This window comes from Pipra filicauda, unplaced genomic scaffold, assembly GCF_003945595.2.
Source record: "Pipra filicauda isolate LSUMZ 115617 unplaced genomic scaffold, ASM394559v2 scaffold31_size4109673_pilon, whole genome shotgun sequence".
Classification (NCBI taxonomy): domain Eukaryota; kingdom Metazoa; phylum Chordata; class Aves; order Passeriformes; family Pipridae; genus Pipra; species Pipra filicauda.
In genome coordinates, this window is record NW_024104443.1 from 272076 (window position 1) to 288277 (window position 16202).

Sequence of the window (16202 nt, forward strand, 5' to 3'; positions counted from 1 at the left end):
GGATACTCAAACTTCTGTTCCAGCACCTTCTCCCAGCATAGACCTTCTTCACAGTCATCCTTGAGAGTCTGGACTTCCTTTTGTCATCTGTCTTTTACCACCTGGTGGCTAATTCTCCTAATAAATCTATTGACAGAAACTATATTTTTCACTCAGGAGGAAAATAATAAGCAATCCAGACTTAATTACAGATGCAAAACTTATGACCACAGAGAGTTCAGTGCTCAGCATCAGGAAAGTAATCCATTAATTCACCATTCCCTGCAACAGCATGGATTAGACTTGCAGAGCAAAATCACATTGCAATGGCAAACTTCTGCAAGCTTCTTCGAGAAACTCCTCAATTTTACAAGGAAAAGGAGCATCTTGACACAGGCAGTCATATTACTCAGCCAGAACTGAAATTCTGACATACTGCCTCTTCACCCTTCCATGCTTACCAGAAGAGACAGGCAGAGCAAAGCAGAACTGTTAGCAGGAAAGGCAGAAAATGGATGTTTGGATTATTCTCCCTCCCCTTTCTGACACCACAGGAACAGAGCAGAAGAGAGAGAGGGTCGAAAAGATGTTTTAACCAAATTTCCCCCGGCAGCCTGAAGCCCTGCATTCTCCCCCTGCCTGTCAAAAAACATCCAGGAATAAAAAATAAGCAAAGGCCCACCTGCATCATCAGGCTGTACAAATGTGAATGTATATTAGTTGCCTGATAAGATTATCACAGCCAGAAATGCTTCCCTCAATTTTCTGATTACTGAGCTTATCTCTCCCAGCTCAGCCCATCACAGATGGCTGGGGATAAAGCAAGCACACCCGATAATTCCAGGAATGTGAATAAAAGGTACCGGGATGAAGAGCAGGCTTCAATTCCAACCTTCTTCTAGCAGGAAAACACTCATTATGCTTCCTGTTTCCCGTGCCTGCTGAAGCCTGGATGTGTTTGCTATTGGGAGTTTTGGGTTGCTTTCTGGGATGTGTGAGGACAGCATTTGAAGATGGAAGGGCTGGTGAGTACGCTATTTATCACTGGCTAAGCCTCGAGTCCTGCTGCCACCTGCTCACCCACACGAGCAGATAAATCACAGCCACCTTCTCAGGGGAGGAGGGACAGAGGGGCAGGCAAGTAATCTGCTGTGATTTGGGGTCTCCCGTGTTGGCTGCACAGAGAGGGAAAAAATGGAGTGTGTAATGGGAAAAGGAGACAGGAGAGTGAATGTGCACGAGTTCGAGTGAGCGCTGCCGTGAAGCGTCAGCGCGGGTCTCGTCTGGTGCCCAGTGGTGACAAATTAGTGCCAGGTATGCTCAGCAAGGCAGGGTGAGACTCTGCTGGGTTTCTAAGAATAAGCTGTTGAAGGAGAACCAGCAAGGAAGGGCACATGGACTGTAAGGGCATTTCATGTCATTTCTGTGTCCTCCCAATTTGCAAGCGCCAAAACTACCCGGACTGAAAACCTGATGTGCCCAAGGCGAGAAGGGAGAGGAGGGCGCAGTGATCTCAGTGCAGATGAAACTGGCTCGAGCAGTGAGATGTCGACATGGACCTGCTTCGCACAACTAAGATTAAAACTACTTTGAGTCACAGGAAATTATTGCCATTCAGAGCTCACTAACCACTTGTGAAAAAAGAAAGTAAAACAGCCAATGTATTAAATCTTTCATTCGAAAGACACTATTTTAATTGTTAGGCTTTCCTCCCTAACAAAGGTTAGGAAAACATCCCTTACTACCAATCTCATAGAAGCTATTAAAAATGTTATTTATGTCCTCTCCAGGACAAAAACAGTCAGTTGAGATGAGATGGAGTGGCTTATTGTTGGGATTCAATTCTGCTTTTGCGAAGGTAACACACTGCAGGCAAATAGGTCTTCAAAAAACAAGAATGAAGAGAATGGCAAAACCAAGCAAAAAATAATTTGTTGATAAAGCCTAAGAGGTGAGGAGGTTCCTGAGATCATTCCTTTTGATACAGCCTGAGGACAGCTCCAGGACTGGGTGATGAGCATGCAACGATTCACCACAGTGGCAGTTTGTCCATTCCTGTCCACATGTCCTCTCAGTATCTGTGCCAAAGAACAGCCTCAAGAAGGGATAAGGAGAGGAAGGCCCAAACCCCTCTCACTGTTTTCTCTGTTTAATTCCCAATTTCCTCAATTAATTTCCAGTCCTGGTCTTTCTTGCTCACCAGATGCCACTTCCAGCAGGCATTTTCTGCTTTTTGAACCAACTCACTATTCCTGTCTAAACTCTTCCAATTTTTATCAATAATTTTACATAACTTGCTGAGTTAAACTTTTATTACTTTGAATACATTAAACTAGTAGAAGCCATTACCCAGCAGAGAGGGGAAAAGGGCTGCTCAAATTACAGCTCATTGCTGTATTCCCCCATTCCATACCAAATGACCCAGGTCAGGCTTGGATCCTTCAGCTCTCTTTTATGTTGATCTTGTTCTTTTAACTAGCACTGACAGCAGAGAGGGAACATTGTCTCAAAATGCAGCATTGCAACTCTTATCCTGGAAGCTACAAAGAGGGACCTAAGGACCTACAACATCTGCAGGAGCTTCAGGGATAATATCACCCAGGATCAGACCCTCAATTATATCCCCACTGTACAGAACACATTAGCAACTTGAAAAGAAACCGAGCTATTATTTTAATGTTTTAAAAAGTTATCCAAGATTTTTATGACACTAGATAAGGCAGAACAATGAGGAATATCAGAGCCCATAACCTGTAAATAAAACACAAAAACAGGCACTTAATGTTTTGAGCATGTGTTGTTCTCTTCTCAGAATATACTGGGGCCTCTTCCTCTCAAACTAAAATGATCCCATTTATCCTGATCCTTTTCTACTCTCTTTCACTTCATAAGCATGAACTCCAGCCCAGCTTTATTGCTCTCACTACAAAGTGATCAGGACACAGTATACAGACTAATTTTAGAACATCCATTTCCACAAATATGCAAGTGTCCCAAAAGATGAAATGTAAATACTTTTTCCAAAATAAGTACTGCCATCATTATTTATCAAATGAGAAAGAGAGGAAGGAAGAGTATGGATGGAATTTCCTTCAGTGTTTAATTATATGAAATACCGTTCTTCTTTCAGCATTACTTTTAAACCTGTCTGGACAGGATTCCAAGAAGGTGGTTTTCCTCCAAGTGTTAATGACATAGCAAACACCCACAGCAGGTTAAGAAATATGTTCCTTGCTCGTTCCCTCTTCTGTAGCAATTATTTAAAGAAATATGAGATGACAGGTGAAACATAAAATTATAAATTTATCTCCTGACAGCTAGATGAAACAAAACTTTACTTTAGAGACCTGATTTTCTTGGTATATTTGTGGCATTTGTCATTTCTGACCCATATCTGTCCCCTCCAAACCAAGTACCCTGAACCTCTGCAATGCCACTGACCTGTTGTTCCTCACACTCAACTCCAATGGGCTTCAGCACTGATGAAACAAACCTTTCCAGAGCATCCCAGTGCCCACTGCTGTCCACACTCCATCTTCAGAATGAGGCTTATCACAGGTCAAATCAGCCCTCCCTTGACAACAACATATAGGAACTTCTGAAAATTTTAACACACTGCCCAAAATAATGATCAAATCTCTGTTCAGGTGCCTCATTTTGGGTAATAAAGGACCCAAAATCTAAAGTATTTCAACTCACTGCTAAAGTAGGATTTGCATGATGAAGAAAAAGGGGCTGGTTTATTCGCCCACATCATGTACACACATTTCACAGAACACATGCTGGAGACATACAGTTATTATTTGAATAATGAGTGCATTTTAGTGAGGGGCTGATACAGCAATCTTACCCTGATGAAGTGTGTCTGCACGTCATTCAGCATTCTTGGAACTGTAAAAAGCAGGAAATGCTGAATCCATTATAAATGTCTAAAGGTTTATTTAACAATGGGCTGATGCAACATCCTTTGAAAGGCCTTCCTCAGCAAAAGGGCTGATTTTGAACGGCAGCGATAAATAGAACTGAATTGCACAGAGCTGGCGTGGAAAGGTGAACTGAGAGGTTATGTTTGACTACAAGTCTCAACACAATTCAGAAGCCATTTCAAAACATAAATATTTCAAGTGTATGAAAACCAAGCAAACTTGGAAAGGAAGAGTGTACACTAAAATAGACAAGAACAGAGAAATGGGACCCCGAGCATGACCCATACACCGAGGTTTGAGAGCAGGCAAAACAGGACCTTCATACAACAGTGATGCTATTGGTGCTTCTCTCCATAGGATGTAGCAGTGACTAAGGAGCTTATTTGCCTCTCTTCCCACAAGGCAGCACAGCAAGCCTGGTGTTGTCTATAAGCTTATAAATCCAGCATCAGGAGAGAAATCAAACATATATGAAGGCTAGGGAGTTTAATTTGGGTGTCCAGCAGTACCACATGGCAGTAAGGCACCATGCTGAGCACTTCCAGAGATCATTCTGGTCAGCAAAAGCAGCACCACCTCTTCCATACGCCCATCCCACTGGCATTCTGGAGGGCTGCTCGCCCAAAACATCTGCAGAGAAGGACACATGGGGAGAACTAAGCTTCACCAGATTTCTTAGTGAAATTTACTCTTCTCCAAAAAGTGGGACAATACTTGCAAACCAAAGTATTACTTGCCATTTAGAAACAGGCTAAGCAGCCCAGGATTAGTTGGTACATTTTCTTGGGAAAATTAATCCTCGATGCCATTGTGAAACAAAAGCAATAAAGCCAAAGAAAATCAGATATTCAATAAAAAGTGGTTTAGAACTACCTATTTCCCACTTGGCTGAAGCAAAAAATACATTTTCTTTTTTTTTTCTCTAGAAAGGCAAAGGCTGGTTGGATCAGAGTCGCCAGTCTCTATGGGTTCCACCATCTGTAACAAACTTGCTGTGCTTTTATCACTGAGAAGACAGGGCTAGGAGCAACCTTTCAGCAAACACTTCCCTAAAAATGTACTCATACATATATATTATTGTAGATACACGCACACTGGGAAATGGACATATGCTGACTTCTGCTTCTCTCCAATGCAGTCTGGATTGTGGCTTTTCTCCTCCTGTTGCAGTAAAAAGAGAGCAATTTTTCAAGTTTATACCAAATGTCATTCTATTTCATTTCCAAATATAATCTCCCAGAGAGAAGGTTCGCTTGCCCTATTTCCAATCTCTAAAGTTAATACACAAATTTATATTCCTTTCTCCCACTCGCTCTCCTAAATTAAGAGGTGTAATTACTAGGAACGCTTGCTATAAACGAATAAAGTGCCAAGGGAGAAGGAGCTGTCAGCACTGGACGTCTGCAGCAGCCACCCTCCTCTCTCTCCCATCCCTGGAGGATCCTGCTTATGAGGCAGTTTCTATCTTTCCTATTAGCAGGGGTAGCACACACACAGGAGCAGATGACAGCCCCTCCCTTTCCAGGCAGGACAATCATAAGGAAAAGAATTACAAAATTAACTTCAGCCTGTCAAGGAGCCTGGCCTGGGTGATTCCTCCCAAACCCACCTTTTGCCTCTCCCCACTCCTGCTGACCTCTCAGGCGACGTCAGGGTTCCTTAACGACAGTGGAGAAATGCAGATCTGTGATCTAAAAATTCAGTGCCAGTCTCATCCCTCTCCCCCCTCCCCATCTCCAGCACCCTCTCCAAAGGAAGATTGATTATTATAATCAGACTTAGCTCTGACATAGCATTTGCATTTTCAAAGCACAGCACAGTCATTAACTAATTCATCTATCCCAAGGGAGCCCTAACGAGCGTTCACCTCTCCCCTCTGATTCCCAATCTGCAGGCAGCCCACAGCTTTCCTTCCAACACCTCCCCTCCACACTGTGTGGCACCAGCACAACTTGGTGCAACTCCAGACGGGCTCAGTGAGCAAAACTCAGCCTTTCTGCAAAGAAACAAGAGGAAGAATGCACAGACACCCTATTTAAACCAGTTATCCTAGGGTTTCCATGTGTAATCACAGCAGTACAGGCTATTACAGGAAAACAGTTTGTTCTGCAAAATAAGGTAGATGCCACAGGGGTCTCAAAATTACCACACTCCTGTATGAGCAGGATCAACCATGAGCCTGAGCTGCCTGCCCACTTGCAAGCATGCAAAGAAGGAATCCTCATCACATAACACCCTCCAAAGCCCCAGCCTCCTCCTGCACAACCCATCCAACAATATCTTCCTTAAACACCTATGACACACCTTTAGTTCAAGACTCAGCCTCCTGCCTCTCTCTAGTACTTTATCACATCCCAACACCACCAGATGCTGATCCTCCCCACTCACCCACCTCCCTTGGTTCATCTATTCTGAGATCAGCTCAGTTGGTTAGAGCCTGGTGCCAATAACCCCAAGATTGTGGGTTCAATCCCTGTATGGGCCATTCACTTAAGAGTTGGACTTGATGATCCCTGTGGATCCCTTCCTACTCAGAATATTCTGTGATCTCTGTATCCTGTCCCTGCAACATGATCAAGGGGCGGTGGGGGTGGAGGTGGAACAAGATGATCTTTAAGGTCCCTTCCAACCCAAACCATTCTATGATTCTTTTTCACAGGTGGGGAGTATATGGTGAATATACAAAACCCACAGCTGCTCTGGAAGGAGCCCCATTCCTCTGTTTTGAGGACAGATGCTCTGCTGATGCTACAGCACATCTGGAGGCAACTGCCCTGGGCCCCAGCACAGACCCCATGTCAACAGTGCAACACCAGTCATCACGTGGGTACCAACAGTTTTGTCTTCCTCTTTTTCCCCCACTATATGCTTTATTTATTTCTTTTTGGTAGCCTGGAATGGGTACAAGATGTGAGTTTGGAAATAAACACCACCGGACATTTCAGCCGGATGGAAGCTGCCTCAGAGCACAAGATTAACAACCCTGGAAAGTTCACAGGGAAGAAGAGCAAATATCTTGTGCAAGAGACATACCAAGGAGGGAACTGGAGACGTTAATTTAAACCTATGAGTTTATTCAAGTATAATTACATATTTCAACCCTCACTCCGAGAAAGGAGCAGACAAGGAATCTCTTCCTCTCAGCCTGTCGTGCCCACGCTCCCGGGCGCTGCTGTGAGACCTCACTGCCACTGCAGTGATGGCAAAACACCTTGACAGCTTCACGTCCAAAACCCCTCTCTTTGCTCTAACAGCTCATTCTGAAGAAGGATCACCTCATTTCCATGTTCATTCAGCTCAGAGCTCTCTGCAGTTATCAGCCTCGCTCCACCACTTTCACCAGTGTGTAGATGACTGTTTCCTTTAATTACTACCGAAAGCTCCTCCCAGCCAGGGAGAGCAAAACAGCTGGTGTCCACTGAGAGAAGGAAACTCTGGAGTAATTAGCCTTAACTGACTGACACCTCCTACCCATTACTCCTGGTTAGAACAGCAAAACACAGAATAAGACTCTCTTTAGGGAACCTGTCAAGGTGCCAGACTGAATGTGTCGCTTCCCTGTCCAGTGCGGCCACGGCACAGGTGCAATGGAGCTGTTTGCTCTCAAGAAGAGCATCACACAGGCCATTTCTTTCAGGCAGGAGTAGGCATTTTTGCTAGAATCAAGTCTTGTAGCAGCTGTAATTCGCAGGAAAAGCAACAAATAAATCTGCAAAGATGTCATACGTCCTTCGTGCAAAGTCTGAATACAGTTTGTTTCCTGAAAATATAGCCTCGAGGAGTTTATGGAGCACTCACTCAACAACTCTCATCAAACAGGAGCTTGTAATCCCACCTCTCACTCCCCCCTTCAGTTTGCTTGTTGAAAAATCATCATATAATAACCAGTCAGAGAAGAATCTACGCAGTTACCAAGCACCTAGGAAGATCAAAGGGGAAAGAGGAATCCAACATCCAATTTTGTTCCTTTGTTTTCTAACATGAATACAGTGGAATCAATCCCGCTTAATACTGCAAGAGAGCAGAGGAGCCTTCACTGAGTGCTAAACTTGAAAATTGAACTTAATCTTCTTTCTCTGACTCACATGGAACAACACACAGCCTGTACTTTTACTTACAACACGCTTTTAGGAACAGCTCTCTCGTTCCCAGTGCAGCTCCAGCCCAATTTTGCAGTTCACTACAGCTGGGAGCACTGTTTTCCGGCATGTCTTGGCAGGGAGAGGGAGGGTCAGCAGGGGCCAGCAGAGCTTGCTGTTCAAGGTGCTTTCTGAACTCCCAGAGGTGGGAAATATGAGGATGGGGCAAGGGATCCAGCTATGGAAAAGCAGCAGCTTTCCTGACAGAGCCTCCCAGCTGCCTTCAGGGAAGGAGCAGAGCCTTCATTCAAGGAGTCTTGTTCCCCAAACCCTGTCCAAAGAACAGGCTAAAAAGAGCAGGTTTAATGCTTGCTACCTAAATGACCCATCCTGGGGTCCACTTGTGACAAAAAGCAGTGGGTTTTTAATGTGTAAAAAGTGAGAAATCTCTCTCCTCATGCCAAAACCCAAAGGTTACAGGGCCCTGCCAAGACTGCTCTGCCCATTTCAGCCTCTCAGGATGATGGCTGTGCTGCCCTTCAGTTGCCAGCAGCAGTCACAGAACGAAAGGCAAACAGCAATTCCCTCTCAAACACTGTATGTTCAGTTCTGGTGCCAAAGCAGAAGCCTGGCATTTTAACCTTTGGTGAACATGTTCTTGCTGCCACCAATAATAAACTCCGAGGTCCAGCTCAGAGGGAAGGTGTAATAGATGTGCAGGGATGACATTAGCACTGAACATAGCATCAACAGGACAGGGCCTGGCAGGAGCTCGATTTTATACAGCCAGTCTTTAGAGGTTAATGAAATATTCATAAATAAGTTAAGATTCTCCTGACAAGCTGGATCCTGTAATACAACAAAGAGTTGTCAGCCTCAATTAAGCAATTCCAAAGAGGCAGGGCTCTGCCATTCATTATTTACCAAGAGGTCACAGGAAAAATTCTGCTCTATGATCTTCTTGTCTCTGTGGATAAATTCGGTTTTGCAGCTTGTGCTGGAGGACTCTGCTGCCCTCACAGACCCCAGCCTGCCATGGTTACTACCCACCCCCAGCATCCAGCAGCCAAAGACAAGAAACACTGGGAATGAGCTCTTCTAAAGGCACTGAAACACAATAAGATCGAAAGTAAATAATGTAGCAAGCTGATTAAGCTGTCAGTATAAGGACTAAGTCTTGAAACTTCATTTTTTTAAAGCCTTTATCTCCCTTTTTGTACACACAAAGCCAGCCCCAGGCAAGAAGAAAAGTATCCAGCAACCTTTGATCTGCAGGCACATCCTCTGAACATGCCCTTGGTGCCCCCATAGATCCCATAGCTAAAGAGCTTCACATCCCTCTTCACATTCAGGACAAACTATGCCTTCAGAATTGGATTTCTTGGATCAGATCTCTCAGGATGGTCCTCTTCTGATGCAGGTACAACCTCCCAGGACTGTGAAAGCAGAAGGAAACCGTTCTCTATCCTTGGTCACATGGAAATTGGAAATAAATTACTACTAGAAATAAATTACTACTGTTCAACAGCCCCAAGTCTTTCTTTCCCTCTCTGGACATGTACCGGAAGCACATGTTGCTTCTACACCTTCTCCAAGCTCCCTTTGAGGCAAGGCAGAATAAAAGATCAAAAATGAAGGAACCCAAGAGGTATCCTGGACCTCTGACCTGGTTTTCTCAAAGTGCTGAAGATAACACGAAGCCCCTGCACTCTCCAGGAAATTTTAGCTCAACTGAATTAAATCCTGTGAGTCTGATGCAGCCCATAAACTTCTTATGGGTTCTGTGAAGATGAATGGAGTCAGGAAAAAAAAATACTTGCATGACTATTAAATATATCTTTTGTGTCTCAAGGCTGTGCCTACTAAAATAAAGCCTCTGATAATATCCCTATCCCATTCTCATTCAATTAAGTAACCCAGTGTAACTCAGATTTTAGTGACAACAGTGACACTGACAAGGACCACTCCAGCTGTAGCAGAGCACTGTCCTCTGCACAGGAAAATGATCCACCTTTCTCCTGCTCAACAACCAAAGAGGAAAAAGCCCTACCCCCTTCTACCTCCCCAGTCCTTGCTTCTGTTATAATTCTGCCTGTCAGTAGAGGTTGGGTTTTAGGGGTACATCTGTAGCATGGAGGCCCCTCCAAATGATGGGCTGGGAATGGGGTCAATATGTAAGTACATCCCATCTGAGCTGGAACTGCTGTTCAGCTCTGGGTCAGACCAGCCCCCAGAATCTGGCAATACCTCTCCCACAGGGAGCCAGAGGGAGGAGCAGCAGTAAGGCAGCTCTCCACTTCAGGCAGCCACGTTTCTTCCTTCTGACAGCCCTAACCCCATGTCAGCTCTTATCGCCTTCAAAGAGCAAATGAAAACCGTCCTGCTGAAACCAACCGGTGCTGCCGAGTTCCATAAAACTTTCACATTAATGGATCCAGCAGCAGGTTCATTTGGGTAATGGGACTTTTAAACAGACAGTTTATTTCTTTTTAATTTGAAGGGAATGTACTATTTGATCCCATGTGCCCGGCTAGATTTTTAAAACAGAAATAAACCACAAGAATTGACTCGCTAAGTCTCTTCTTCTAACCTAATTAAAATAGCATTGAGATACTAATGTGCAGCAGTGTAATGTGCTGATCACCTCTCCAGTTTACAGGCAGTTTGTCAGCACTCACCCAACAGAATTCCAAAGCTTCCTCCACGCTCACATCACGTGCAACAGATGCTTCTGATGGTGCCACAGTTTTGTGTGTTGAACGTGAATTTTCCAAGAGGGAATGTGCAGCAGGTACAACACCAACCAAGGCAGTTCATCATTCCCTATGCTAAGAGAGGGGGGAGAAATAATCCTGCCTGTTCCTCAGAGCTCACCATATTCCTACACAGTGGGGAATAGCAAGGACCTGTTTTAATGTACTTGTTTACAACAGGCCCTGAGAGAGAGCTCTCTAAGAAAGGGGAAAAGAGAAGAGTCACTCTGAGTACTCTCATCCCACTGTTTAGGGTTCACTCCACCTTCAGAACCAAAGCTCCACAGTAAAAATATCAGGAGAAAATTTAAAACAGGGCATCAGTGACTCCTGTACACTCACCCCCTTTTTCCAACAACTCTAAATCTGAATTAATAGGATCACACAATACAGTGAAGAACAATACAAACACTGTGAAGTATACACAGAACAAATAAGGAACTAAAGGCTCTGCTGAAGTAAAACTACCTGATAGAGAAGATGTCTCAGACACATTCAAAGCAGACATAATTCACTGAAGATCCTGGGTCAAAAAATATAAATACATGAGCACAGTTACTGATAGCACAGAGCAGGGAGGCTTTATCACAGAGAGGCACAAACTGATCAGAAACAGGAAGCTACATGAAAACTCAAGGAACAGAACTGAACTGTCATAGTGCAAGTCACACAACAGCTGGAACATCTCCTACAAACTGAGTCTTCCTCAGTCAGAAACTAGAGAGGAGGACAAAGAGTGGGGTAGATGAACTGATCCCAGGATGAACATCAGTGCCATGTGGCAGTGGAAATGAGCAATATCCTGGATACAGGTACCTGCCTGTACCCCATGCTTCCATGGAAGATACTTTTGTACAAGATACTGCTGGAACATCACCTGGAATGGTGTGACTCATCTTCAAAGCAGACACAGAAAAACAGAAAGACATTTAAAGAAAGCTGCAGGATTCATGAGGAGCCTGAAGAGCCTGTTTTAAGAGAAGACTGCAAGAGCTTGATTTGTTTAACCTAGACAAATGAAAGGCTGGGAGAGAACAATTGTTCTCTATAAATATGTCTCGGCATAAATATGAGGGAGGAAGAACAGTCATTGTAGTTTAAGGAGAACATTAGCACAGGAAAAAGAATGGATATTAACTGCACATATATTTTCAGTTGGAACTGGGAAGATTTCAGCTGTCAGAGCAGTCTTTCAATGACAGTAATGGTACAAACAACCAAAGCAGTTTCAAGACAAGCTTGATAAATTTATGAACTGAGATATATGCTGCAATTGCCTCAGTTACTGAAGGACTGGACTTTATGATCTAAAAGTCCTCTTCCAGTCTTCTGTTACTATATCATTTCATTCTGGATTAACTTCTTTTGCTGTCTCTTTATAACCAGATTCATGTTTTTCAATCTGATTTGAGAACTGGATATTTCCCTAAGATTGCCTTACTAAAACTATTCACCCTGCTCCTCAGCTGAGTGCCACACCACTCATCTGTCTTGGGTTTGCTAGCCTCACACAAGGTGTTAGGATAAAATCTGTCCCATGGGAAGGAGATTTGCTAAATCAGTTCAGAAATTAGGAAATACACTTTTGATAGATGGAGGCCTCCTGCACCAGTCAGTTGACTCCTTCCCCTCCCAACCTGTTGGTTCTATGTATGTTCCAGCAAAGCTTCATTTTTATTTATAACTAGCATGGTTCAGCTCTCTAATCCCACATTTAATTGCCTTCCTATTATAGATAATACAGAGAATTTACATTTCCACTAATGAACACCACTTTTGTTCTTATGCCTGGTCTGTTGTATTTCTTGCTTTATGTTTAATAACTCTTAAACAAGAATTAAATGAGTTCTATTGGCCAGTTATCCAGGGCAGGTCTTTCCATATTAAAGTTCACGTTTTTCCTATTATCATTGTTATTACCTGCAAATTAAAATTATGGTAATAATTTTTCCATGTTGCCTTCCATTCAGCAGCTAGTTCCCAACTACAACATGCACAGTGTTCTCTGAGTTTATTTCCTTCACACACTCTCCTTTCTGTCTCCATTTCTTCCTCTGATAACCATCAGTGTAGGCAGTCACTGACATTTAAGTTAATCCTAAACATTATGATTTCATCAGACTGAACACGATTTGGTTCTTTAACTATTGCTGACCTGCTGCTCTTAAATAAAGGACTCCTGTTCTCTGCAGAGGGTTAACCAACACTATTCCTCAAGGCACGAAGTATTCATTATATTCATTTTAAGGTGTCTTTATTGCTTCTGTAAGGACACTCAATTTATGCCACTCATTTGGTGACGGCTGCATTCTTGGACTTCAAATCTTCTTTACCTCCCACCCTGCTAAGCAATTCTTCTGATTCATATATCCATCCTTTTTAATCTGCCGGAGGATGAAATATAATTTGTTCCAACGTGCAGTCTATAGATTTCAGAGCCCACATGGGCCAAGCTGTCTTTTGAAGATGAAAGTCAAAAGATACCCAGGACACCTCAGGGCAGTGAAAATACAGGTGATGCTTTTTTAATACCAAGCTGACTTCCCTTAGGGATTAATGATGGAGAAAAAGAAATCTTGACATGAATGCCCCGTGCTACAGAACCAGACTGAAAGAAAGAGTAAGATCAGAGATCACAGCTGTTGCTTGGATGGCAACCTTGAGCCAAACAATCTCCTCCTGTCTATAAAGGGATATGAAAAAGGCAAATGGAAATTAGAAAAACAAGCACATCTTCTGCTTCCCTCCCTTAGGGGAGGAAAGAAAAATAATATAACAAACAAGAAAGCATTTTCCACAAATAATATTTTTGTGTGAGTGAAGCTTGCTCTCAGCTTTAAGCCAGTAGAGCACTAAACTAACACACCATAGGAAATAAGATCCTGGCAGTACAGAACAGGGAGCCATATGTGTGAACTCTCTGAGCAATCTCCTGGCACATCCTGAAGATACAGACACTGGAGCACCAGCCCCAATAAAGAAAACTTCCAGTGCTGATAAAATTGTCAGAAAAGTGCATATGCATATGAAAACACTGCAAGAAAAGTGTGCCTAGGCACTAAAAAAAAATTCTCAATAAAAAACATTCAGCAAATAAAAGAGACAAACCCCACAGATCTGTGAGACAGCCCAGTGACCTGAGCCCTATCAGAGTGGTGACCTGTTATGTATCACCTCTCAGAAGACTGTTCCCTTACAGTGGGAACACACCTGAACTGTGAATAAAGAAAAACAAACAAGTGAAGGGTTAGAGGGAGAGGAAAATCAAAGTTTCGTTGTTAATTACACAGCACAATGATAAGGGTAATTTTTCTTAAATCAAAAAATAAATTCTAGGTTCAAGTTCCCTGAAGGATATAAAATATTAGAGGATTTTTTAATGGTTGTAATCACAAACTCATTTCTCCAGCCACTACTGGCCGTGTCTAATTAGGGCAAAGTATGTTAATGATACAGCAGCACAGCCCAGAGACGTCTTCAGTTGCAATATTAATTGCATTTAGGGAAAGAAGCATGAATTGTGCTTATACAAGCTAATTAGTATGGGTTTGCTAATTAATACTGGAAAGTCAAACTGCCTTTGTCTTGTCAACTGCAATTAACTGAAGATGTTTAAATTTCTTTTCTTTTTTTTCGTTTCTCCAGTAGCACACTGGCTTTTAGTTGACAAGCAATGAAATCCCACGCTGGAGTTATCCATGACAGTCAGTGAGGTGAGTCCATCCCATTTTCCTATAGCAGGACCTTGTGCCCCAGCCTGGCACAGTGTCCTCTACAGTACACACCACCCTTTGTTTCATACTGTCCCCATGAACACAATTCCCTGAACCAGGGCCCTCTCCTCCAAGGACACAGAGCCTGCAGATCCTCTTTTATTGAGGCCACCATCCTATCAGATTTATCCCACAAGTATTTAACTTTTAAATACTGCTATGTGAAGAGTGAATTATTTACCAGGGCATCTAAGATGCCCCCGGTGCACACAAGGAAGACACCAAACTCCTCAGTGAGATGCAATCAGCCTGTTCACCAGCCCCACAGCACATCCCTTCATTTCCAGCGCCTGGGGAGGGTGGCAAAGCCATCAGTTCTCTTCAGGGTGGCAGCAGAGATGTCACCTGCACAGAGGTTCATCCCAGAAGCAGCCCAAAGACTGCATGATAGCACCTGACAGGTGTTTGTTCCATTCCACTTAGAGCCATGGGCCTGTTTGCAGAAGAGCTGAGGAAAAGCAATACCCACATCTGTCAGCACCCAGAGCAGGACGAGCCCTTCTGCACCTGCAGCCACGGACACTCAGCATCAAACTGAGACTGGAGGCTCACAGGCAAAAGGCAGGAAAAGGAAGGTGAGATGTCAGGAATCCAAACCGGGCAAATAATTTTGCTGAAGTGTCACAATTAAAGGAGTATGAAAATAAGGCCATCCAGGTGAGACACTGATTTGGAGAGGGGGAGAAAAACCCATACAAAGAACATTTTGCTGGATGGCAGGGAGGAGAATGGGGCTGATGTTATATCCACAGGAGCCCTTGGGCAGGCAGCTACAGAACAGCCCCACCCAAAGGGGACAGACCTCTGTCTCTGCCAACACTGTAGAAGACACAGAGTGACATAACTTTACCCACAAGGGAGATTTCAACTGGGGATGCAGGAGAACTATCCACCACCAGTGGAAAGAAGGCACTATACTGCCAGGCTTTCCCTCAGAAGGGAAAAAGAGGGGGGAAAAATAAATATCTCTCTTCCTCTGTATGAAGCAATTTTCCTGTATTTACTGAACAAAATTCAAAGTGCTGAATACAGCCCACACCTCACAATCTGCAATCCATCGTCTAAAGCACCACAGAAAACAGCCTGTTCATGGGAGGTTGATGTAAACTTTACTGGAAGATCACAAGACCTGCAGTTTTCCACTGAGAAACCCTTGGGAATAGGCAGTGAACACTGACTGCTGCTTTATCCTCTGCTGATGGATGTTGCACAACACCAATTAATGCTTTAACACCAGAAGTCCCAGTTTCTCCAGCTCTCTGCTAGACTGTTTAATACAACAAATTTTTAAAGGCAAACAAACAACTCAAAACCCAGGCTTAATGAGCCCAAAAGAAAAACTCTGAAATGTTTAAAAAAACCCCAAAGCATCGCAACATTAAAAACACAACAGCAAGTTTTTCCTCTGATATATCCACTGAACACAATGCAAAATTGATTGTATAGAATTTGAAACTGTAACAAGGCAGCACGTAATGAGATCAGATGGTAAATAGGATTAATTCAGTTTTCTTTGGAAGTATCAGTTGTGAACTGCATCACCACAGAAAGCAGCTGGGCATACAAAAATGTTTGCCCACAATGTGAGACCACCCCAGAACCGGAATTAATTAACGCTCTCATTATGAAAAATCTGATGTTGAAACAGCAAGAGGCACAAATTTAAAAAAAAGATACCAACAGACGTATGGC

At 43.3% G+C, this 16202-nt stretch overlaps 1 protein-coding gene across 2 annotated transcripts in view; it reads right to left on the reverse strand.

Moving 5' to 3' along the window:
- Nucleotides 1–16202, reverse strand: part of MAD1L1 (mitotic arrest deficient 1 like 1) — a 351438-nt gene that overhangs the window by 165905 nt on the left and 169331 nt on the right. The gene's annotated exons all lie outside the window — the stretch shown is intronic.